General features: G+C 41.1%; 1 long non-coding RNA gene across 3 annotated transcripts in view; it reads right to left on the bottom strand.

The window, feature by feature from the left end:
• LOC125482844 overlaps positions 1–25,972 on the bottom strand; it is a 59,094-nt gene that overhangs the window by 32,708 nt on the left and 414 nt on the right. The gene's annotated exons all lie outside the window — the stretch shown is intronic.

Genomic DNA, 25,972 nt, shown 5'->3' on the forward strand with positions numbered 1-25,972 from the left:
TCCAAAGGAATAATTGTCGAGTAATAGAATCACTTGTGGCCAATTTGCTATGACCAATTGCTGCCAACCTGCTGTGCTTCCTATGGTTTTTCTAGATGTTAGGCCAGGAAACATACACCACAAAGAGTCAAGTTTGTATTGAAACCGAAAGAATTGCGGATGCTGTAAATCAGAAATAAAAAAAAAGTTGCTGGAAAAGCTCAGCAGATCTGGCAGCATCTGAGATGAGAAACCAAAGTTAACATTTTGGGTCCGTTGACCCTTCCTCAGAATTGAAGGATCTCAGAACCCAGTTCTGAGGAAGGGTCACCGACCCAAAACGTTAACTCTGGTTTCTTTTTACAGATGCAGCCAGACCTGCTGTGCTTTTCCAGCAATTTCTGTTTTTGTTTCAAGTTTGTACTGAATCAGGTATCTGCAAGTTTATGATAATTCTTTACATTTACACACACAGCCTGTATTATATGCTTAAATAGACTAAAGCTACATTCCAATCAGAATTGACTGGCTGAATAACTTACTGTTTGCTTGTGTAACAGATCAATCGCCAGCCAATGGAACGTGCAGAGAATAAGAATAAGAAACATTTTGAGATGTCATCCACAGTCTTAAAAGTAGAGTGCCTGAAATAACTTTTCAGACGCTGGCATCCCATCACCAATCATTCTTTATTTATAAATGCATGGTCTTTGACAATAACACTGACATTCATCCTTTATGTCAGCCAAAGCTCCCTGATTTACAGCCCCAATCAGAAAACTTATATTCGATGAGGTTAAGTTAGCTGACCTAAATGCAGTCAATACCAGTGCCTTTCTGGGATCTGTAACAATAATACATCTCCTTTTTGCCTTTTTAAGAGTAGGAAATGTGTTCTAATAAAAATGTACAAAGATATAGCGGTGGTTTACACTTTGGTGGATGCACAATATGTCTAGATCTCATCCACAATTATCATGTCGTAGCTGTGCAGCTTCCCTCTTTGGTGTGCTGTCTTTTGTTGTAGATAGGCATGTATCATACATAATGAATGTTTGGTTGTTGTCAGCTTTCAGCATCAGAGTTATCAGCGTACAAGACTGAGGGCTCTTGCAGCGCAGTGATAGTGTCTCTACCTCTGACCCAGAAGGCTCAAACTCTGATGCTTTGTCCTGGTTCAAGTTGGGTTAACTGAATGCTTGTTGATCATGGTCCTGTACCATTTTCTGTCTTCCTTCTAACAATGCATCATGCACATGTGGCTGCATGGTAAAAGTGTGCAATAGAAGGAATTTGTAAACTTTTATCCCAAACGTGTCAGTTGCTGCAAAGGCTGACCATTTTCTTGAGGGGTAATGCATAAATTTAACAGAGCTAGCTAAAAAACCTTGGCAGTAGCTTTGCATTAAACGGTCACGGACTTCATTGTATGAACAGCGCATTCTGCAAGATCATTAGCCTGAGATTGGTGAGGAGAAGAGATAATGTACTCAATATCTCACTTTCTCACATACCTTAGATGGGTGCATTATTGTTCTGTAAAAGTTGTTGGACGCAAATTGTTGATGAACATGAAATATAGTGAATTTGGCAGCTGGACATGGAAAATATAGTTGCAATTTTGATCTAAGGCTCAAAAGAAATTATATGGGGAATGAAAGGTTCTCTCAATTGTTGATGCTAATGAAGTTAAAGTATTTCACATGACTTGGCCTGTTGATCCATGTCCTTATTGATGTAAGGCCAATAGATGAATTCCAATGTCAACTTTTTCTTCTGTGCCCACATGACCTGTACGCATTTGCTGAGCATATATCAGCATGCAATTTGTGAAATAATTTCTGATGCACCTTTAAGAGTTATGTTCTTGGAAAGAGTCCTAGTTTATCACTGATTAACCAAAAGGAACATGCTTCCTCTGGGACCTGTTGAATGTGTTCAGGTCTCTTACTGATGATGATCTTTGAGCTGTTGCAGCTGGTCATCATCAGATATAACTTAAAGTACTGCAGAAGCTAGAAATCTGAAACAAAGACAGAATTGGCTGGAGAATTCAATACATCTGGCAGAATCTGTGGTCTTGGTGATACTGCCTGTAATCTCAGAGGGTGGGAATTTTTGCTCCACTGGGGAGTTAGGTCTGTGGAAGACCTGGGTTGCCCACTTGTGTGCCTTCTTGCGTTTAAATAGAATTGGGCACCTCCTGGTGACGAGAGTTTCACACTGGTTCTCCCATGAGGAGGAGTGAACCTGCATCATATGAACTAAATTCCCACCAAGTATGTCTTTTTATCCCTTCAGAGAAGGATGAGAAAGAGTTAACAAATGAAAAATGTGAAATTGTTTTATAAAGTAAACAAAGAAAGTATTTCCAACTGATCATGGAGCGGGTAACTAATGCAATAATAGTAATAATATTAATAACAATAATATGGAAAAATAGCTAAGAGGAGTTTTCTTTGCTTCTAGTAATTAAAACATTGAAATAGCTCCAGCTTTATACAGTGCCATAGATTTTTTTTCTTAAATCTGTAAAAAGCTTTCATGAATGTGCTGGGAAATGGAATTAATTGATTGGCCCTTTCAAAGAGCTAGTAAAGTCATGGCAGTCTGAAAGGCCTCTGAATGTGTGATAATGTTCTGTGGATGAAATTTACCAGTGGTTCTACTAGGCAGCACCTTATAGGTCAGGGGTTAGGGGTTGGAAAGAACCTGCCACTCTATTCCTACGGCCACTTTCACTCCAATTTCTGCCATCACCACCTTGAAAAAGAGACTTCAGAACAGAAGTTGCTGGAAAAGCTCAGCAGGTCCGGCAGCATCTGTGAAGAAAAAATCAGAGTTAACTTTTCAGGTCCGGTGGAGGGGGCGTTCTGAATTTTTCTTCACATATGATGCCTGACCTGCTGAGCTTTTCCAGCAACTTCTATTTTTGTTCCTGATTTAAAGCATACGCAGTTCTTTCAGTTTTGAAAATGAGATTGATTACTCAGAGCACTCACTTGTTTCAGTCAGTGGACTCTATTCCTTCGTTTAACATGTGTATAGTCATAAAGTCATAGAGTCATACAGCACGGAAACAGTCCCTTCGGTCCAACTGGTCCATGCTGACCCTAATCCCAAACTAAACTCGTCCCACCTGTCTGCACTTGCTCCATTTCTCTCCAAACATTGCTTTTTCATGTACTTATCCAAATGTCTTTTAAATCTTGTAACTGCACCTGCATCCACCACTTCCTCTGGAAGTTCATTCCACACATGAAAAATTGTCCTTCATGTCTTTTTTTTAAATCTTTCTCCTCTCACCTTAAAATTATGCCCCCTAGTATTGAAATCCCCCACCTTAGGGAAAAGACACCTGCCAACCACCTTATCTATACCTCTCAGGATTTTATAAGTCTCCATAAGGTCACCCCTGAACTTCCTATGCTCCAGTGAAAAAAGTCCCAGCCTATCCGGCCTCTCCCCATAACTCAAAATCTCCATTCCTGGCAATTTTCTGGTAATTTTCTTCTGAACCCTCTCGAGCTTAATAATATCTTTCCTATAGCAGGGAAAGCAGAACTGCACACAGTAATCCAGAAGAGGCCTCACCAATGTTCTCTACAACCTCACCATGATGTCCCAACTCCTATACTTATTGGTGCTCTAATCTAACTTCAAATTGTCAGATGAGCCCCAGGTGAACAGAGGAAGTGCTTCAGCGATTCCATAAGACCATAAGGCATAGGAGCAGAAATTAGGCCATTCAGCCCATTGAGTTTGCTCCGTCATTCAATCACGGCTGATTAGTTTCTCAACTCCATTCTCCCACTTTGTCCCCATAACCCTTGATCCCCTGACAATCAAGAACCTTGGCTCTTAGTCTCTCCTGCCAATGGGAACATCTTCCCATCACCCACTCTATCCAGGCTATTCCTTATTCTATAAGTTTCAATTAGATCCCCCCTCATCCTTGTAAACTCCACTGAATATAGACCCAGAGTCCTCAAACGTTCCTCATATATAAAGCCTTTCATTCCTGGGATCATTGTCGTGAACCTCCTGTGGACCCACTCCAAGACCAGTACAAAATAGAAACCGAAAGAACAACAGATGCCGTAAATCAGGAACAAAAACAAAGTTGCCGGAAAAGCTCAGCAGTTCTGGCAGCATCTGAGATGAAAAATCAAAGTTAATGTTTTGGGTCCGGTGATCCTTCCTCAGAACCCAGGGCCAGCACATCCTTCCTCAGGTATGGGGTTCAAAATTCCTCAGAATACTCTAAATATGGTCTGACCAGAGCTTTATAAAGCTTCAGAAGTACATCCCTGCTTTTACACTCTAGTCGTCTCGAAATAAATGCCAACATTGTATTTGCCTTGCTAACTACCAACTCAACCTGCAAGTTTACCTTAAGAGAATCCTAGACGAGAACTCCCAAGTCCCTCGGCACTGCAGACTTCTGAATTTTCTCCCCATTTAGAAAATAGTCAATGCCTCTATTCTTCATACCAAAGTGCATGACCTCACACTTTCCCACATTGTACTCCATCTGCCACTTCTTTGCTCACTCTCCTAACCTGCCCAATTCCTTCTGCAACCTCCCCACCTCCTCAATACTACCTGTCCCTCCACCTACCTTTGTATCATCTTCAAGGCCTCCCTCAAGCCCTCGCTGGCAAAGTGCCCCAATCCCACAGACACATGGGAATCACTGGCTCAAGAACATCCAAAGTGGAGGAAGAGCATCCTGGAAGGCATCAAGCACCTCGAGACTTGCTGTCAGGAAAAAAATGGAGGCCAGGCAAAAGGTGCATGCTGCCACACCAATCCCCTTCCTTGACCATCACCTGCCCCAAGTATAACAGAGCCTGCGGTAACCACCTCAGTCTGTACCATCACCTACAGACTAACCCTGAGAGCGGAAGAGAATCATCTTCATCTGCGAGGGACTGCTGATGACGATGAATATTCAGTGGTCTGAGCAATGAAGGCAAATATGCTAAATGCCTTCTTAACCACCTTACCTATATGTGACGCAAGCTTCATAGAGTTATGTACCTGAATCTCTAGGTGTCTCTGTTCTACAACACTGCCCAAGGCCCTACTCTTAATTGTGTAAGTCTTCATTGCCATTCTATGAAACAACTTTATGGACTAGTGCCGGGGCTCGAATGGTCTCTAAGCTATCTAACATTGTGATCGTCCAAACTCAGGGAGCTGCAGCAATTTGCCATTTTGGTGTCATATGCTGCCAACTCACATTGTAACTCTTAACAATGCCACCAGTTGGCGTGCACCTCGTGTCAGCTACCTAATAGTTAAGTTGTATATGTCCAAATGAAATAAAGAGTTGCAGATCAAGTGCAACATAACTAATTAATTAGCAAAAGATTCAGGCTGGCCTAGTGAATGTTTTGAACATGTTTTGAATGAATAAGAAGATGTCCATTAAAATATTTGGATATGAAGTTTCTTTGATTTGTTTGGTCTTAAAAGTAGCTCTTTGAGAGTATAATTGCAGCAAGTTCAATCCTGTCAAAGGCCACATGATGTTTCCATTCATTATCTGGTCTTTTGCTGCTCTTTGTTGAGCTGGTCCTGCAGCTTATGATCAAAACTGTACAAACAGAAATCACATGCCACGCTCGACATGAGTACTACTTCTTGCCAGCAATACATGATGAGGGAGCCATCCTTTTCATTTTATAATGACCACATTATATAGAAGAGAGAGACGGATTTTATCCAGTGCTTCAAATTTACCAGATTAAAATTTGCAAAAGAAAAACCGAAAGAACTGCGGATACTGTAAATCAGGAACAAAACAAGAACAAAGTTGCTGGAGAACCTCAGCAGGTCTGGCAGCATCTGTGAAGGGAAAAACAGAGTTAACGTTTCGGGTCCAATGACCCTTCCTTAGAACTGTTCTGACGAAGGGTCACCAGACCCGAAATGTTAACTCTGTTTTTCCCTTCACAGATGCTGCCAGACCTGCTGATCTTCTTCAGCAACTTTGTTTTTGTTTTGTTCCTGTTTAAAATTTGTAAAACATTTAAATATTTGTCTGTTATAGTTCTGACAGCATTACACATATACAAGATTTTTTGTATTATACATAATTATAGCTCAGTAAACAAAATTTATCATATGCAGCCAGTGTCTGTGTCTATGTATAAGATCTGGAAAGGAAAAGCTGTATCTCAATGGTTAATTAATTGTTAGCATTAATTTTACAAGTATGACATTGCAGGAAGGATGAATTATAAATGGTGACCAACCAAGGGAAGGGGAAACATTCTGACTACACTAGCCATTTCCAATAAGAAGGCCAACTGCAGAAGAACTAATTTGGAACAAATGAGGCAAGATTTTTTCAGCCAATTAGAACGGTATGATTGCTTTATTATTCAGACTGCGCCTAGAATAGTATGAACCGTATTGGTCCCCTCACCTAAGGAAAGATACAATGACTGAGTTGATCCTGTGTGTGGAGAGATTTTATAATGAGGAGACGTTGAGTAAGTTGGGCCTGTGCTAAATGCAGTATAGAAGAATGAGAGACAACATTATTGAAATATATCAAATTCTCACAGGGCTTGAGGTTGTTTCCAATCATGAGAGAGTCTAGGAGCAGAGAATATAATCTTAGAGTAAGGCATTTAAGACAGAGATGAGGAGAATTTCTTCTCTCAGAAGGTGGTGGGTGCGTGGAATTCGTTATTGCAGAGGCACGTCAAGGTTGTCTCATGAAATGCATTCAAGACTGGAACACACAGATTTTTAATGAGGACGGGAACCAAGGATAATGGGGAAAAGTTAAGAAAGTAAAGTTGAGGATTATCAAATCAGCCGTGATCTCATTGAATGACAAAGTAGTCTTGATGGGTTGAATTGTCCATCTCTGCTTCTACATCTAATGGTCAATAATATAATTTAACCACTTTAATGTTTCACATTTTGGTTTATTTTCAAAAGACTTTGCACACACCTAGGACTCAGAAAACAGAAACCCTCCAGAAAGTACAGGATGCATAAAGATATATAAAGATAATTTGATTCAAAGAATACCCATTCCCATTTTCTCTCCCAAAAAAGTCAATTACATATTTCATTAACTGTGATATTTTAGAGAAAGAATTATGCTTTTTTGACAAACAGAATATTACCCAGTTATAAGACTTGTTTGGACCACTGATCAGCGACATTATAACTCACAAATACCAAATGTGCTCATGGCTTTATTGCTATTTTGGCAGAAGCATTAAACTGTTTTATGAAAGTAAAATGTAACCAAGTTCCAACTGTATCAGTATGATGATGCTGTCACTTTCAGAGGTTATTTTATCCTGATTTTATTTGAATAGAGGTTGTAAGGCAGAGGTATGGAACTGACTACTGAAGACTTCTTGAGTAAACAGCTTGGGAGGTCTTGGGCTTTTTTTTAACAGCCTGAATGGGCATGGTCAGCTCTCATAGATGCAAATTTCTGGGTTTTGTTTTTTTTCCAGTAACATAAGAGTTGAAAGCTTCAGTGAATGTCTCTTGGCTGCTACTCTCTCTGATGCTTTTTCCACCTGGATTGGAGAACTGCATGTGAAAATCTGTTCTGAAAATTTCCTTTTTGCCAAGGGGTATGTTTATGGGATGCTACTATATTGGAACAGTTATTTAGAAATAGGTACTATATCCATTAGTCTGTTAAGTTTCCAATCTGTTAAGTTATTCTAAATTCCTTTTCCTTTGGTTATATTTTAATGACAGTGTTTAAATAAATTGCACTTTGCTTAATGCCAAGTATTGTGACCAGTCATATTACATTGTAAACATTTTAAAGTTGCCTTTAAAATAAGAAAGAGTTAGGGTCGAGTCTACCTTCCTAAAAAAATTGATTGAGGGGGTCTGATCTGGTTCATATCAATCAACTGTGGCAGGTGGTGCAGTGCAGTTGTCCCAGTTGATTGGAAACTTAGCATTTGGATGCGATTACTACCAACTAGCCTCCTCATCCTACACACAGCAAAATAATCACAGCACTTTGCCATGATTAGTCAAATAATGACGAGGTACCTGCCAATGGAGCGAGTACTGAAGAGGCAAAAACAATGATAACAGACTTATTCCCTAATTTTCTATTTTAAGTTCTATTAAAGGTCTTTCATGTGGAACAATGATTGCAAGGTAAGCAACCAATCAGAGTTAAGTACTCCTGCAGCCCAATTGGATGTTCTCATTATCATTCATTTTTAATTTTACAGAGAATGGAAGCGATTGAGACAAACACATGAGATTGAGGCAAAAGCTAAAACTTCAAACTTTTTTAAAAAAATAACAAAACTGACTGTTTAGACTATAACCAAGAAAAGTGACATTTTATAAATCTGAAATAAGTTCTTTTCATGCAACGAGGCTGCTCTGCATTAATTAGGAATTTGGCCGACCATTTCAAGAAGCTCAGTTATATCTTCTTCAAATCTCTAATCTTTTAGAGTCTTTACGGTGAGAACAACAATGTCAAAGATAATAGTTTCATCAATTCAATAATTTTCATTTAACGTAAGCCTAGCTTGGGGGTGGAGCACTTGGGTTTTCAAAAGCAAAACCTAACAGGAAAACATAGAACGACCGTCAGTAATTTCTGGATTTCCCATTTAATTACACATGTACAGAATCTAGGCATTGCTGTCAGTTTCAAAGGAGTAAAACGCAATTCACTATCATTGCTTTGGGAAGTTCCTGCCCCATTATTTTATACTTTATTCATATTGGACGAATGAGCTCACGATGCCCCAGTTACCTCTCTGGTTAAAAACAAGTTATACTTTTGTCTGTATCCAATGCATTATAATTTGGTCAAGACATAATCATCATCCTTTGATGACTTTAACTATTGGCCCATGTACCTCCTCCCAAACTTTAAAAAATACTCAAATGAGCACTTGAAAAGTCATAGCGTTCAAGGATATGGGCCTAGTGCAGGAAAGTGGGACTAGTGTAGATTTAGTGTATTTTTGGCAGTACATACTCACTGTACTGTATGATTCTATGATTCCAAACAGATTCAGCACAGAAATAGTGTTCCATCGTTATAGAGTATCATGTACCCTCTCCAGGACTGTTTTAAAATTCTCTGAGGTTTGTGCTAATTACTTATTGCTTATTCACAAGTGGTAGATTTTCTGCCATTAAAGAATTCCAAGTTGATTTTGGATTAGTTTCAACCAACTATGGTTGTCTGCTCATATTTTCAGCTATCTAAGCCCTGATTTACTCCATAAAACTCTCTGCTTTCTCTCTCTCTGTCTTCTACAATCTTGCTAAAAATCCATCTGTAGTGATTGGAACGAGGTCAGCCAGGTGGACATTATAGAATTTGAGTTCCTGACTGGACAAGATTAACAGCCTCAATCAGAGAACTCATATTCTACGAGGTCCACCTGGCTGACCCTATTTGCTTCACTACACTATCCGTTTGAACAAGCTTTTGGACACTTGCCCTAACATCCTCTCCTTCGGTGTTCTTCAAGTCATTTTTTCAACTGATTATAATATTGTGAAATATCTTTGAACATTTAGTACATTAAAGATATTTTATATAACTGCAAATTGTTGCCATGTTTGTCAAATCTGCTTGCTTTTTAACTTAAACCAGTTTGATCAGTTTTTGTTCAGGGATTCAATCTCTTCCTTTTAAATTTGTAGTAGTTCTGAATAATAAAAGCTATTCCTCCCCACTTGTATGATCTTGCTCTCTCCTGCACAATCTAAACGCTTGTATATCAAATTTCCTTCCTTCTTCTGAAATATCTCTGCTTGTCACAATCGGCAACAATGATATTAACAGCATTAGTGGAGAAACAAAACTGCGGTATTTTTCAGATTGTAGAGAAAGCAACTTTCTTATTTACAGGTGATAGAGTCTTGACTTTTCACATGATTTGTTTCACAGGTCTCAGTGTAGTTTGGGCAATATCAAATTAATCACAGAAAATTTAATGTGAGGTCACGTCCATACGCTGGTTCAGAAATACGTTTGCCTGAAGAAATCTTTACCCACAAAACTGGGCTGATAGAATAAGCGATTTTCTTTCATCTAATAACCACTTGCCAGTTAATCACTTGTGTTTTCCAATTGATTAATTTACATGCAATGCAGAACATCAAATGTGAGAGAGAGTTAGGGGGAACGGGATGGAGCTAAATCAAAATGGAATTAGAAGGGGAGATAAAGCACTCGACTTGCACGCTGTGCCCACGTCTTTTTAAATGCATCAGGCCTATTTGTGGACACTGCATGCTCCATCTCCATGGACCCCATCCCAGTACACAAACGTAGCTGCAGAAGAGGAGCCAGACACATCAGTTGAAACCTAACACTGTTCTGTTTCACCCAGATGTCAAAATGATTTTAAAATCATTTAAATTAGTCTGAATTCAGCCAATTAGAGGAAAGCAGCACGCACACACTCATGCATACGCACACATACACAGGGCTGCGGCTTCAGTTAGCTGCTGGTCACACGCACCAAAGGAAAATCAGACCAAGAGGATGAATTCAATTGGTTGAAGAATGGCTCATTTTCTAGCAATCTGATTCTCATGTCACATTGGACGGTGTCCAGCTCAGTTTATCAATCGATTATAATTGGATACATGACTTGATCTCCTTGATTTATAGTAAAGCTTCCATTTGGGCCTATGCTAATGGCTTAGCACAGAAATTTAACTGTAACTTCACCTTGGCAAAATCGAAGCAGTGTCTAGCAGATTCTGGGCACATACTATAAATTGTATCCCAAGCAAAAATCCAAATCCAGTAAATGTGGCTATATCGAATGGGAAAGGAGTATTTCGCTCATCGAGTACTCTCCTTCCACCAAGCATATTCATTTAACTTCACTGTCGACAATAAATAAATTCACATATTCCTTCAGGAATGATTCTGCAGCTTTCCTGTCTGACATCAAAAGAAAATCAAAAATGAAACTGCAGAATTTTTCTAAAAACATTGAACATAGAACAGTATAGCACAAGAATAGAGCTTTTGGCCCATGATGTTGCACTGAATGTGATGCCAAATTAAACTAATCCCTTCTGCCTGCCCATGGTCCATATCTCTCCATTTCTTGCACATTCATCACTTATCTAAAAGTCCCTTAAACTCCCCTATTGTATCTGCCTCCACCATTACCCCTGGCAAGCATTCCAGGCACCTACCACTCTGTGTGTAAAAAACTTGCCCCTCACATCTCCTTTGAATTTTCCCCCTCTAACTTTAAATGCATGCCCTCTAGTATTAGTCATTTCAACTCTGGGAAAAAGATTCTGACTGTCAACCCTATCAATCTAAAACTTTACATCCTACATTGTATTTATTTTACATTACATTTTCAAAGTCCCAACTGTTGGGCCATGATCAAATTCCATGTGATTTATTATCATCAGTGTATTTGGCTGTACTTAGAATGCTCAATCTTATTTTCTAACCAGATAATTACTGACTCACTACAGTACAACCACTCAGGCCATTGGAAGGAATGTGGTTCGTGAGATTGCATCTTCTACAAGATCAATGCGGGTGAATTGTCACTTAGTTACATACTGAACAGCACCATATATGTTTACAGGACATCAGTCAGACATCTGTGTTTCTGGCTGGAGCGTCGAAACTGTTGCAACTACACTCAAGTTTCTGCATCAAAGCAAATCACCAAAGTGTAGTTCTGCAAAGCAGCAGTGTGTTCAACATAGGGACTTGATTGAAGTGAAGCTAAAGATGTCGCTTAAATTGTGTGCCTCTTGGTACAGGTCACATGAGTACAGCAAACTAAGGAAGGACGTTCGTACATGACTCCATTCCAATCCAAAGCAAAAAAAGAAAAAGTTGCAGGCATTGTCATGTACATTTTGAGTTTGTTGGACAGTTGGCTGGTGATGCAGAGTGACACCAACAGCGTGGGTTCAATTCCTGCACTGGCTGAGGTTACCATGAAGGACTCTCCTTCCCAACCTCTCCCTTTACCTGAGGCGTGGCGACCCTCGGATTAAACCACCATCAGTCATCTTGCTGTAATGAGAGAGCAGCTCCATGACCTGTTAAGACTATGGTAATATTACCTTTACATTTTGAGTTGCCCATGTTACCAAATATATACACGACAGCTGTCATGCATTAGCAATGGGTTGATATTCTAACTCATCCCACTTTTGCTCATTAATTTACTAACATGACACAAATGGTCTTTAAGTGTTTGTATCTTGTGACGGTGCACATGCAAGTTGACAGCATTTCCTCAAGCTCTGTAGTGGTCACTCCCACCAAAACTGCCACAAACAGATGTAGCTGTGGCCAGTAGTTTGATGAGGATGAGCTCAAGCGTATTTTCTCCTTTTGTTGGTTCCTTCACCAACTGCTGCAGACCAAGTCGAGCAGCAACGTCCCTTAGGACATGATGAGTTTGGTCAGTAATGTCATTATCAAGACTCGTGGTATTGGACATTGATGTCCCACACCCTGGTTACATTCCTTACCTTTGTCACTTTCACTACTTCCTCCTATTGGTGTTTAACATGGAAGAGTAAAATTCAACAGCTGAGGGTGGATGAAGCAGTAGGAAGTCATCAGAAAGAGGTTTCCTTATTCATACATGACCTGATGCCATCTGAGAGTTATTATTGAGGATTCCTAGTGCAACTGACTCCTGACTGAATACCACAGTACCACCACCTCTGGTGGGTCAGAACAAACCTAGGGATGGTGATGGTGTTTTCTGAGACATTGTCTGTCAGGTATAATTGCATATAAGGCTGATGCTTCAGGATTGTCTGTGGGACAGCTGTCTGAATTTTCACGCAATGGTTCTGACAAGGCAAACTTGCAGAATTGACAGGGCTGCACTTGCCCATGTTGTTTCCAGTGCCTAGGTTGATACCAGGAGGTGCCCTTGGTTTCATTTTATTAATGTGTTGTTGCCATTGATACACTTGTGAGGATTGCTATAGGCCATTTTAGATGTGAGCGAGGAGTCAACCAGATTGTTGGAGTCTGCTGTCACATTATTGGCCAGACCAGGTCAGGATAAAGGGCACTTCTCAAGCAAACGGGGTTTTATGCCAATTGACAATTGCTTAAGGTCACAATTTGACTGGATTTCAGAAAAAAAACACTCCAGATTTATTTATTGAATTTAAATTCTACGAGTGGTGAGATTTTAACCCAAAGCATTAGCTTGGGCAGTAAACAAATAATAAAGAATCTGAAACAGAAATAGCTGGAGAAACTCAGCAGGTCTGGCAGCATGATTTTTAAATTTCAAACGGAAATATAGCAACAAATGTGGCTCACACTTACATCTAGCAAAGTAGGCATCACCGCCTTTAAAGACTTACTTCTTCAGAATGCTGCGTGCAGTTGAATTCCCGATATAAACATCTGGGAAGTTCACAGCCCGTGGCCCAGCGATCAATAAGATTGGGCAGAGACTGAAAGAGATTGTCCCCACCATAAGATGGATCATTGACTGTGAGGCAGAATAATGATACAGGAGAAGCCTGATGAGGAGGGTTCTCTTCTTCGGAAGAGTGAAGATTGAGGAGGAGATGGGTGCCTGATGGAGGTGTATGTAATTGTGAGGGGCATGGGCAGGGTGAATGGAAAGCAGCTGTTCCCCTTAGGTGAAGGCTCAATAATGAGGGGACTTCATTTTAAACTGAAAAGCAAGAGGTTTAGAGGGAATTTGAGGAGAAGTTTTCTCACCCAAAGGATGTCGGGGTTTTGGAAACCACTACCTATGAGGGTAGTTGAGGCAGAAAACCCTTTCAGAATATTTGGACGAGCGCTTGAACTTTTATAACAGTCAAGATTGTTAGGCGAGTGCACGAATGTGGGGCTGGTGTAGATGTGGGACAACAAGGTGTGGAGCTGGATGAACACAGCAGGCCAAGCAGCATCAGAGGAGCAGGAAAGCTGACGTTTGTTTGCTCAACATATTGCTCCAGGAAACTATCATAACAATATTATATAAACTCAACTTACAAACCACCTTTTCTCACTGAGAGAGCCAATGATTCACTCTTGAGAGTTGAGGGCCGTTAGATCTGGTGGATGCCAGTTAGCTCTGGAGTCTTGTCCAACTGATCCCTTCTTGTTATACCCTTGATGACATATCAATATTTCTTACAATAGGATTGGTCCTATGTTATCAAAACAATCAGACTTAAAGTTGTTTCAGAGATAGTAGGAACTGCCGATGCTGGAGAATCTGAGCTAACAAGGTGTAGAGCTGGATGAACACAGCAGGCCAAGCAGCATCAGAGAAGCAGGAAGGCTGATGTTTCGTCAGCTTTCCTGCTCCTCTGATGTTGCTTGGCCTGCTGTGTTCATCCAGCTCCACACCTTGTTATCTCTGTAGCTGATATAGCTTTCCGGCTTTATCTGCACAATTAAAGAGGACCCTGCTGACTTCATATACCTGTCCTTATCACTTCCAATTTAAAATTGCTGTCAAAGAGATATGGACAGGGAATGAATAGGCAAACAGGTCATTTTGTAAAAGAAAACGTTCTAATCAACCTGCTCAGAGATGTTATAACATACCTCTGGAGCAGGTAGGATTTGAACTCAGGCCTCCTACCTCAGAGATAAGGACATTACAACTGCTCCACAAGCACCCTCCTAAACTTGCCTATTTATTTTAATTGCTTATTTACCCACATTTGCTTTATGCCATGCCAGGGAAGCTACTGTAAAGCTAGATACTTTCTACTTGAAGTAGACATGGCCTTTTAATAATCATAAAAAGAAATGAAGGGGAGCTTAAAACATTTTTTACAAGAAGGTTTAGTAAATGTCTAATTCAATGCCATAAGCCATTAATGAAGTATAGGTTGTAGCATTTGTATAAGGGAATTAGATACTTCCATGAACGCTATTGAAAGAGAAAATGATGATGTTCAAAGAGATTTAAAACTCTCAGTAAACTTCATATCCAATGTGACTTATTAATGCAGGTCAGCAATTGAGAAAAGCCGACATATTGAACTTTACAGACAAAATTGTAGAAAAAAAATCAAAGAAACGTGTTATTGATCTGTCCAGTACACTGGTTAGACATATTTTGAGTACTATGTGTGATTCTGATCACTGAGAGATCATTGGAGGTGTTCAAGTCATGGATGCAATGAACTATTTATCTTTGCCCAAGTGTAAGGAGAATACCTTATTGAAATTTTGGAAAAGCAACATGTGAGAGGTGATTTTACAGAGGGAGGAAAGGTGGCTAAGGATATGGAAAATATTGATCCAAATTATTATATAAAATCATATTGAGGGAGTAAATCAAGTTAACTTTTAGTTAAACTTCCTTTTCTCAGATTAGTTCATTAGTGTTTCCAGTGCCAAATTAATCATATTACTTAATGCTAAGTAAACTTAAATCTTTCATTGTAGCTTGACCTTTTTGGAAACAAGTCTGTATTATCAAGAACTGAATTGATAACAGTGCTGGGTTACAGAGTCATAGAGTCATACAGCATACAGCATGGAAACAGTCCCTTCAGTTCAACTCGTCCATGCTGAGCTATTTTCCCAAACTAAACTAATCCCATTTGTCTGCATTTGGCCCATATCCCTCCAAACCTTTCCTATTTATGTCCAAATGTCTTTTAAATGTTGCACTGTACCTGCATCTACCACTTCCTCCATTAGTTCATTCCACAAATGAACCACTCTCTGTGTGAAAAATTTGCCTTATGCTGTTGAAGTGTATAAACTACACAAGACAAATTTTTCTTCTCACTGCTATTGGTCAAGAGTTGCTGGGCTGCTTTATCTCAGGACAATGACTCTGATCCTAAATCCATAGTCTATATTGAACTTTTAAATCACCTCAGAAATTACAGAAGTTTCATCACACATTTCTGCTAGATCTTAGATCTTTTTTTCTGTTTTATTATCTAGCTCCACCTACTTAAACAATCAAGTAATGTACAAGACTCAGTTACCAGATGAGCATAACCAAACACAGATCAGTTACTACTGAACACAACATAGAACAAGTTATTTCATGCAAGACACAGTAAAACTTATTTATATCCAATAGATTGTGGTTTTCCACAATTTACTTTTATATTTGAAAGTTAATAACACACTCACCTTGCCTCTATTTTATGTTATTAGCAAGTCATTTCCCAGAATCACAACCCATTATCAGGAGAACCAGTGGACTAATGGTAGACTGGTTCCAACCATTCAATCTGGCTGGCTTTGCTAGCTCAACCTGAAGGTTTGCAGTATTCATCATGACCTTCAGGGTCATTGGTGCATGCAAGTCTTTCCAACAGATCAATGTGCTATTCTTAAGGAACGAGCCAGAATAGGTACAGAATTAAACTCATTATCTTTAAAAGTTATGACAGCATTTCCTTCTTGGTTCAGAAAGTGATCAACCTTGGGAATGCCCGTGCATTCAGAATGAAAGGGGCAAGGGTAAAACCCCAGAAACATTTAGAAAACAATTAGATGGAACACAGACTGGTGAGTGAAACACTAGAGATTGTAGTCTTTCTGAATTGATGAACTAAGAGAGGTTTTATCCTCATCCATATATGTAACCCTTTGAAACAGGAATATTAAAATGATTCAGGGAGTTAATAATTAGACAATTAGACAAAGTGGTGCAGGCAGAGACAGAAAGCATGAGCCCCTTTGCTGCTCCTGGCCTGGGACCCCGACTTCTGACCCCGAGAGCCTCGTTATTAAGCCCTGATATACCACCCTGCTCTGGACCCTGGGTTCAAGCTGAGAAATGTGTGAGAGCAGAATTGTGGGAATGAGTGACATGTTTTCCAAGTGGAACATTCTTTGATTATTTGAAATGACAGAAAGTGAAAACTACTATCTCTGCAAATTATCACTTTGCAGACGAATAAATATTGATTGGCACAAACACAATAATTTGTAAGTTGTACTCTGATAGCTACAAATTCAATGCTGCAACTAATCCTAAGCTTCAGGGAGCCCGCATGCTCATGTCTTACTACACAGGACAGCATTGCAATAAGGGCAACTGCGGGAGATTCACATTTATTTGGTCCAAACTTTAACAAAAATGTGGCATAATGAAATACCAAAGAACATATTAACCATGTAGCCATTTTTTCTTTTGAAAACCAAATGCTGATTATTAAACAAAGTAACAAGCTAGATTACAACTAAAATTTAACAAGTGTTCATTTCAGGAAGGCCTATAATGCTGTCTCATTGATCTTGCTTGAGAGCACTTTGTATGAGAAAAACAATATTTGCAGGTATAGCATGATAACCGAAATTTATAAATGTTCTATTACAAAACAGAACTGGAAGGATATTAAAGCTAAAAGTTGCCAGATTTTCTATGAACTCTGGAAGTTTTCTTTTGCTGAGTGCTTCAGAAGGACCATAAAACAGATGATTATTGATGGAGAACTGATTTCATGAGGGGCAGGGCTACATTCTCTTTAAAAGGCCTGAAGTGTATGAATGGGGGTGGCTAGGGTGTGCGCTGGTTAACATGGGAGTTTCTACATCCCCAACTTAGGAGCAGGATTAGCAACTGGATAGCCTAGCTCGACGAAGCAGAATATTTCATCAAAGGACCCATGTTAGTTCCACTTGAGATCCCAAACAACTATTCTGGCCTGAATTCACCCCTGACTTCCCACACAAAAAAAAAAATTGGTGCTCTTCTTTTCATTTGAGCTGTGAATTTTAATTAAAAAACTTACAAAAAGAAATGACTTGAAACAATTTTCTCTTTTCGGATTGTGACCTGACGTTTCCTTTCGGACACAGCAGCGCTTTCAGACTGCAGCTGGTGTTGAGCTTTCTTTTGCATGCCCCTTACACTAAGGCACAGCTTCACAACAGGGATGGAGGTCACACAAAGATACGCAGGTTCATTCCTTAAGGATTGGAGAAGTTGATAGCAATATCATAAAGTTGGAAAACTTAGACTCATTGCATGCAATTTTGGGCCCCATATCTCAGGAAGGATGTACCGGCCCTGGAGCGGGTTCAGAGGAGGTTCACCAGAATGGTCCCAGGAATGGAAAGCATAACATATGAGGAACGTTTGAGGACTCTGAGACTATACTCATTGGAGTTTAGAAGGATGAGGGGTGATCTAATGGAAACTTTCAGAACACTGAATGGCCTGGACAAAGTGGATGTTGGGAAGATGCTTCCATTGGTAGGAGAGTCTAGGACCCGAGGGCACAGCCTTAAAGTAAAGGGAAGACCTTTTCGAATGGAGATAAGGAGAAACTTCTTCAGCCAGAGAGTGGTGAATCTATGGAATTCACCGCCACAGAAGGCTGTGGAGGCCAGGTCATTAAGTACATTTAAGACTGAGATAGATAGGTTCTTGATTATCAAGGGGATCAGGGGTTACGGGGAGAAAGCGGGAGAATGGGGTTGAGGAACTTATCAGACATGATTGAATGGCGGAGCAGACTTGATGGGCCGAATGGCCTAATTTCTGCACCTATGTCTTATGGTCTTATGGTCTTATGGTATGAGTTGGCAGTTTTCTTATGACACGTGGAAGTGAAGTCTGAGGTACATTGTGCTGCAGTATTTCTCCTCTCATAATGCATACAGAAAGTACAACCACATTCATTCATGACACAGCAACTGGCAGGGAGCCAAACTCTCTCCCATTAAAATAAGAGTAACACGCTCCCCAGTCATATAAATGTGTAAGGAGTCAACACAACTGTCTTACCTGGTCTGAGGAACAGTGTAAATACAGCCATTCAACTGTGAAGGGATTGTGCTTGAACTCCAGAATTTTTTTCAGAAGGACCAGAAAGCAGAGCAGTAACCATGGAGTCGTAAGGAGCAGAGCTACATTCCCTTTACAAGGCTTGAACCATATGAATAGGGCTGGCCTGTGCAGGAAATACCAAACATGGGAGTTTCTACATCCCCATCCTAGGAGCAGATTGGTGCAGGATTGACAACTAGAGAACCTTACTTGCAGAGGCGTAGTGATTCATCAAAGGCATGTGGGCTCAATTATGCTCAGCCGTGATTATGAATCTAAAGTTGAATCATCTCAGTTTCCTTCTTACTCAGGTCCTGTCAGATTTCTAATGAGCACCACAGCCACCTCCTTCTCACTGTTAGGACCACCGTTGGGATTATGTTATCAGGTCAATACCCTTCATCAATGCAATTTGAAGAATGGACATTGACCTTAAACATTAACTCTGTTTCTCTCTTTCTACAGATCCTACTCTGTTTCCAACCTTTTTTAAATTTCAGATTTCTAGTATCTGCAATATTTTATTTTTGGATTTTTCTTTAGATTCTACTGAGTAGCAGCTTCTTTATTTTACCCTTGCGTCCAGCGTTTTGTATGAAAATTCTTCTCAATTTTGTTTTGTAAAAAGTCAATTTGTTTCTTCAATTTCATTAATTGACCATTTACATTTGGTTACAGGAAAGTAGAATAGTCATTATGAAGTCGAGGGCTGAACTTGGACAGTTCCTTGCCCTTGAGGGTGAATTGTTTCCACTGCAGTTCAATAGGGTATGAAAGGGCTGGTATATTCATGTATGATCTGCAGCCTTGGTACTTGCGAGGCACATGGTGCTTGAAAATTTGGGGAAATTGGCTGTTTGGAGGCTTGTCTGCTCTGTCCAATGCCTCAACTGCAGTTTACATGTTCTGTCAAAGTCTTATGATATATTTGATGCCTTCGCACTATGGTCATACACAAGCCAGCATCCCTCATGATTTGGAGGGCATTTTTGACTTCTTAAGGGATGTTTGGAGGACATCCTCAATCCTTCCCCATCACTCTCTTGGAAAATCCTGCCAGGACTGGATTCCACATGGAGCTGTTGGTTTGGAAGCCTGATGTCAGGCATATATTTGCCAGATTCCACTCACCAGAGCTGATTTTATTTCATTAATACCTCACTGTTGGGTGAGATAGCTTGAGTGTATGAATAGTTTGGTGAAACAAGACTGAAAAGGTCATTTCCTAACTCTAAACTGCGAATTGGGAACTGGACCCACTAGAAATGTTGTAATAAACTCAGGCGGAGGGTGGACTTATACCAGATTTTATTGAGTGGGTTTCTCTGCTGAGAAACACAAAGATAGAGAATCACTCTGTAAAGTTATAGCAGAGTGTGATAAATGATGAAATATTGGAAGTAGCTGCATTTCACATAACTGGTATGTCTATTAAATTCCAGCTGTCTGCACTGGGCCAGATGGTATACTGAATTGACGTACAGAAGATAAAACTTTATTGCTTTATTAGCATCAACAAAAGAAACCATAAAAGATGCACAAAGAACATATTTAGAGGAGAAAATAAGTTTATATGGCAATAGCTATTCATAAGTTATAGAGTCATAGAGATGTACAGCACAGAAATAAACCCTTCGGTCCAACTCATCCACACCGACTAGATATCGTAGGTAAACCTAATCCCATTTGCCAGCATTTGCCCCATAACCCTCTAAACCCTTCCTAATCATATACTCATCCAAATGCCTTTTAAATATTGTAATTGTACCAGCCTCCACCACCACCTCCGGCAGCTCATTCCATTCACGCACCACCCGCTGTGTGGAAAAGTTGCGTCTTGGATCCCTTTTAAATCTCTCCCCTCACCTTAATGCCATGCCCTCTAGTTTTGGACTCACCCACCCCGGGGATAAAACTTTATCTATTCACCCTTTCCATGCCCCTCATGATTTTATAAACCTCTGTAAATTCACCCCTCAACCTCCAATGCTCCAGGGAAAATAGCCCCAGCCTATTCAGCCTCTCCCTATAATTCAAACCCTCCAACCCTAGCAACATCCTTGTAAATCTTTTCTGAACCCTTTCAAATTTCACAACATCCTCCTGTAGCAGAGACACCAGAATTGCATGCAGTATTCCAAAAGTGGTCTAAACAATTTCCTGTGCAGCTACAACATGACCTTCCAACTCCAATACTCAGTGCACTGACCAATAAAGGCAAGCGTATCAAATGCCTTCTCACAATCCTATCTACCTGCGACTCAATTTTAAAGGAACTATGAACCTGCACTCCAAGGTCTCTTTGTTCAGCAACACTCCCCAGGACCTTACCATTAAGTGTATAAGTCCTGCCCTGATTTGCCTTTCCATAATGCAGCACCTCACATTTATCTAAATTAATCCCCATCAGCCAGGAAAACTCTCCTGAGATGCTGCAGACGCAAGAGATAGGCTACGGTCCAATACATGCCACCCATGTCAGAGTCTGAGTCTGAAAGAATGCCATCTACAAGTTTGCTGATGACACTACCATTGTAGGATGAATCAGAATATGGGAAGGAGATAGAGGGCTTGGTGACGTGGTTCAATTATAACACTCTCTCTCTCAATGTTGGCAAAACTAGAGAACTGATAATTGAATTTAGAAAGAAAGGAGGAGCACATGCCCCCACCTACATCGATGGAGCGGAGGTTGAGAGGGTGGAGAGTGTCAAATCCCTAGGAGTGACGATAGCCAACAATCTGTCCTGGACTTCCCATGTAAATGCGACAGTCAAGAAGGTACAGCAGCGCCTCTTCCTCCTCAAGCGAATTAGGAAATTCAGCATGTCCATTATGACCCTCACCAACTTTTATAGATGCACCTTAGAAAGCGTACTGTCCAGGTACATAATGGCCTGGCATGGCAACTGCCCTGCCCAGGACTGTAAGAAACTACAGAAGGTGGTGTGCACAGCCCAGACCATCACAGAAGCCAACCTCCCATCATGGACAACAAGGTGCAGAGCTGGATGAACACAGCAGGCCAAGCAGCATCATAGGAGCAGTAAGGCTGACGTTTCGGGCATGGGTCTAGGCATCTGCATTCCTACTATCTCCCATCATGGACTCTATTTACACTTCTCACTGTCGTGTAAAGGCTGCCATCATCATCAAAGAGCCCGCCCACACCGGTAATGCTCTCCTGCAATATTTTCCATCAGGAACAAGGTACAGAAGCTTGAACACATGCACCAACAGGTTCAAGAACAGCTTCTTCCCTGCCGTTATTAAACTGGTGAATGGACTGTCTGACTTCAAATAATCCTGATCTTGTTAATGTTGTTCTTGCCTCACATATACCCTCTGCAGCATAACCTGTATGCCTCACTCTGTCCAAATTTGTTTTTTTACCCTATGATCTGTATGCCCTTGATGACTATGACCTGCCTGTACTGTAAGTGAAGATTTTCGCTGTACTTAGGTACATGTGACAATAAGCCAAATCAAAAAGAACCAGACCTGGGGTGAAAACATTACAGGACAAGCTAAAAGAGAAAGTCCAGGCCTACATTGTCGGACTTGAAGGGGGGAAAGGGGTGCAGTGATTGGAACCAGGTGGATCGCATTGACTATGAGATCCTTGATTGGGGTTGTTAATCTGGGCCAATCAGGAAGCCCTGGCTGACCAATATTAACAGAGGAGTTAGAATCTCCTCAGTTCAGGGGGTCTGACTCCGAGCTAGCTGGCTACAGCCAGTGTACTGTGCACAAGTAAATAAATGGTGACTTGGTGACAGGATACCAGCCTCTATGCAGTTATTTCAGTAACAAAATTAATTGACGCTATTAACAGACATGTTTTTTTATTATTCTGGGGCATCAAGCAGGAGATCTTTGAAAGAACAGTGAACCAGTATAATAGTCAATAATGCAGAGCGGACATTCATTAGCTGTTCATTCAGAAGGTGAACCCTGGCTCTCCCATGAGACTGGATTTTCTTTCAGTGTTGAGACCCTAACACTGGAGCCATTTCTGGGTCCTTACTCCTTATATCACCTCAATGTCTGATCACATCAAGGAGTTGGCTAATTATTAGCCCAATGTCATATTTGTCATTAAATTCCGGACGTTGTAATCAGTAGGATCTTTGCATAGTGGCTCTGTGTTAAAGGGTGGCCAACAGCTAATGATTCTTTGTAGCTTATTTTTTACTTCCCTCATCAGCCTGCTGAGAGATGTTAAGGTACACCTCTGGAACAGGTGAGACTTGAACCCAGGCCATTTGGCTCAGAGGTTGGGACACTACCACTGTACCACAAGAGACCCATTGGTTCTTTTATTTGCAGAAAGCAGCGAGGCACCTGGAAGGGCAGATGCACCATTTTCTCTTTGGAGGCGTTTCTGGATGTGGAGACTGTCCAGCAGAGCCCTTGTTTCAGGGGTCCACGGGAGGTGGCCAACACATCAGAGCCAAAAAATTACAGGTATAGTTGGAGGTAGCTCAGGGGGTAAACAGCACAGTGTCATCAGTAGAAGTGGATTTAGAGCAGCAAATGCTTCTATCGTCTTCTGAGGTCTGGCATGATGAGTGCATTGCCTCACCCAGAGAACAGGTATCCAGTTCCAGTATTAGGAGGCATGTTACCTGTGAGCTGGTACACCGTAAGAATGTGTGTGCCGGGGTTCATGTAAAGGAAAAGGCATCTGAAATATAACATCACTTGAGGGCACAGTTGGGTGCAGTGAAGCAGATTCCATCATTCTAAATCTCTCACTATTGACTTTTCAGGCACAAGAAAAGCACAAAAGACAGATCAAAAGGGATTATATTGGTGGTGGAGTGACTCTTCTGACATAGTGAAAGAGGAGGCCTCCGACATTGCCAAAGTGGTCGCAGTTCACCAGAAAGTCAGTGATGGAAGCCTGTTGAAGGCATGGTGAGATGATCTTTGCATCTCCACCTCCTTCCTCAGTTTGAACCATGGCAATATGTAAGCTCTAAGGGCCTGCTGCAGCTCTGCCTTCACAGTGGAACTTTCTGAATCAAGTTTATACGCTTCCAACATGGCCAATTGTGGAGGGACAGCCTCAGCTCACTGTGCTTTTGGCATCAAATTCAGAGGAAGAAGATGCACCATCAACCATATCCTCCACCACTACAGGTACACCTCCCCTCCTGGTGGGTCTCATGTAAATTGAAAATGAGTGGCAACATGATCAACCCATCATGCATGAGCAGAAGGAGGTAAGGAAGGCAGAGATAGCTGTAGCCACTCCCTGTTGGAGGTTACAGGACAGACACAGCTAGGCTCAGTGGGGCAGAGATGCAAAGCCTGAGAAATCAGAAACAAGGTGGGTCCTCCGAGAGCAGCAGTGGTAGCAATGTGCTGAAATGTTGCAACTCACTGAGAGAGTGTGGAATAGTGGGCTGAGTCTATGGAGATATGCTACACTGTCTCAGGTGTAAGAGTGCATGAGCTCATCCATTGAAAGAATGGTCTGCCTCATGGGGAGCCTTACGTGGATTCTGGCTGTGTGCATGCTGTAGTGTCACACTGCCATGTGCAGAATATATCCTGCATTCTGTAGCTTGGACTGGGCAGTGGCATTGATGGCACTAAGATGGCTAGAGGGATTGCCAATTGCACCCGCACTGGTGATTTCCTCTATGACCAGCATGCATGCCATGAAGCTAATAGTGGTGTTGAGCAGGCTACCTCACACAAGTTGCCATCATATTTAGCTGCCTTCTGGGATAGCCTGACTGGCACATCATTTATATAGCAAGGATCTATCGCTGAGGCTGTCCCTGCATTGACTCTGGCACTGATGTTGAGACTGGGCATTACAGATATCTCCATTACAGATACACTTACATAAGCAACCTGTCTAGGTGATGACCTCATGGCATTTTCACTAGACTATAATAGACTATATTGCCAGGTAATGTTCTGGGGATCTAGGTTCAAATCCCGCCAGGACAGTTGGTGGAATTTGAATTCAACAATAATCTGGAAATAAGAATATGATGGTGACCATGAATCCATTGTCAATTGTTGGAAAAACCCTCTGGTTCAGTAATGCCCTTTAGGAAAGGAAATCTGCCATCTTTTCCTGGTCTGGCCTACATGTGACTCCAGACTCACAGCATTGTGGTTGACTCTCAACTTCCCTCCTGGAAATTAGGAAGGAGCAATAAAATGCTGGCCTAGCTAGTGATGCCCCTGAATGAATGAAAAAACACTCAGCTACAGGAGCGAAGCCCTAAGGAGCAGCCAGAAGGAGAAGGTAACATGTTGCAGTTTCACGTTGTGGCATGCTTGGGAATTTATGTTTTGGTACAATTCAATGATAATGAATCAATGTAATGAAGTGGAGTGATAACTGAACCCAGAATTCTATGGCTCCAATGTGTTGACTGCCTTAAGGTAAGAATGAAGAGATTAGTATGTAAAACAAAGGTGGGTGGTCATGGACATCACACGGACAGTGGGGACTTGTCTTCCAGACTTTGAGGTTAAAAGGAGCCATCTCTGCATTGTGTGCTTCCAGGACATATTTGCTTCATGTGACCGAGATGAGTTTTGAATCAAAAGTCTCTGGGTTTAGGAGTAAGTGGTGTGTATTTATGAAGCACAAGCCACTCTGCCATCCCAAACAATGGTTGGAGAGCTCAGATGGAGCACTGGTAGACCTTGCACTGCAGGGTCACTGTACTTCACCACTTGTTCCTCCATTTCCGTTGTCAGGTTGCACATAGATGTCAGCAGCTATAACTTCAACAGATAACTCTTGTCCCCTTACAGCTCTATGCGCAGCATCTGTGATTGCTTCAAGATGAAGGCATCATGGAAAACCTTACTCAAACCTGTAGGAAACATCTGGGATGGCCCCACAGCAGTTGATGTTGAGAGAATGGAATCCTTTCTGGTTGATAAATGCCACTGTCTGCTCCACCCAGGCCTTGATACCACCCAGGCACAATAACCTCCCACAACAATTGAGGCCAATTCTACAATCCCATGAATATTCTTTTATGCATGGGTATCTGTGATGCTGTGATAGGCACTCACATGCAAAGTACCACACACTGCTGCCACTTGAAATGACCCAGAAGCAGTGCCACTCTCGATTTCACAGTGTGGAAAGATGACCAATAATGCCGGAGATCCTCCTTCAAGATGGCAAACAAATCAGTATCCAGTTACCTTGTCTGGTGCAGTCT

Source organism: Rhincodon typus, chromosome 3 (assembly GCF_021869965.1).
Source record: "Rhincodon typus isolate 14 chromosome 3, sRhiTyp1.1, whole genome shotgun sequence".
NCBI lineage: Eukaryota > Metazoa > Chordata > Chondrichthyes > Orectolobiformes > Rhincodontidae > Rhincodon > Rhincodon typus.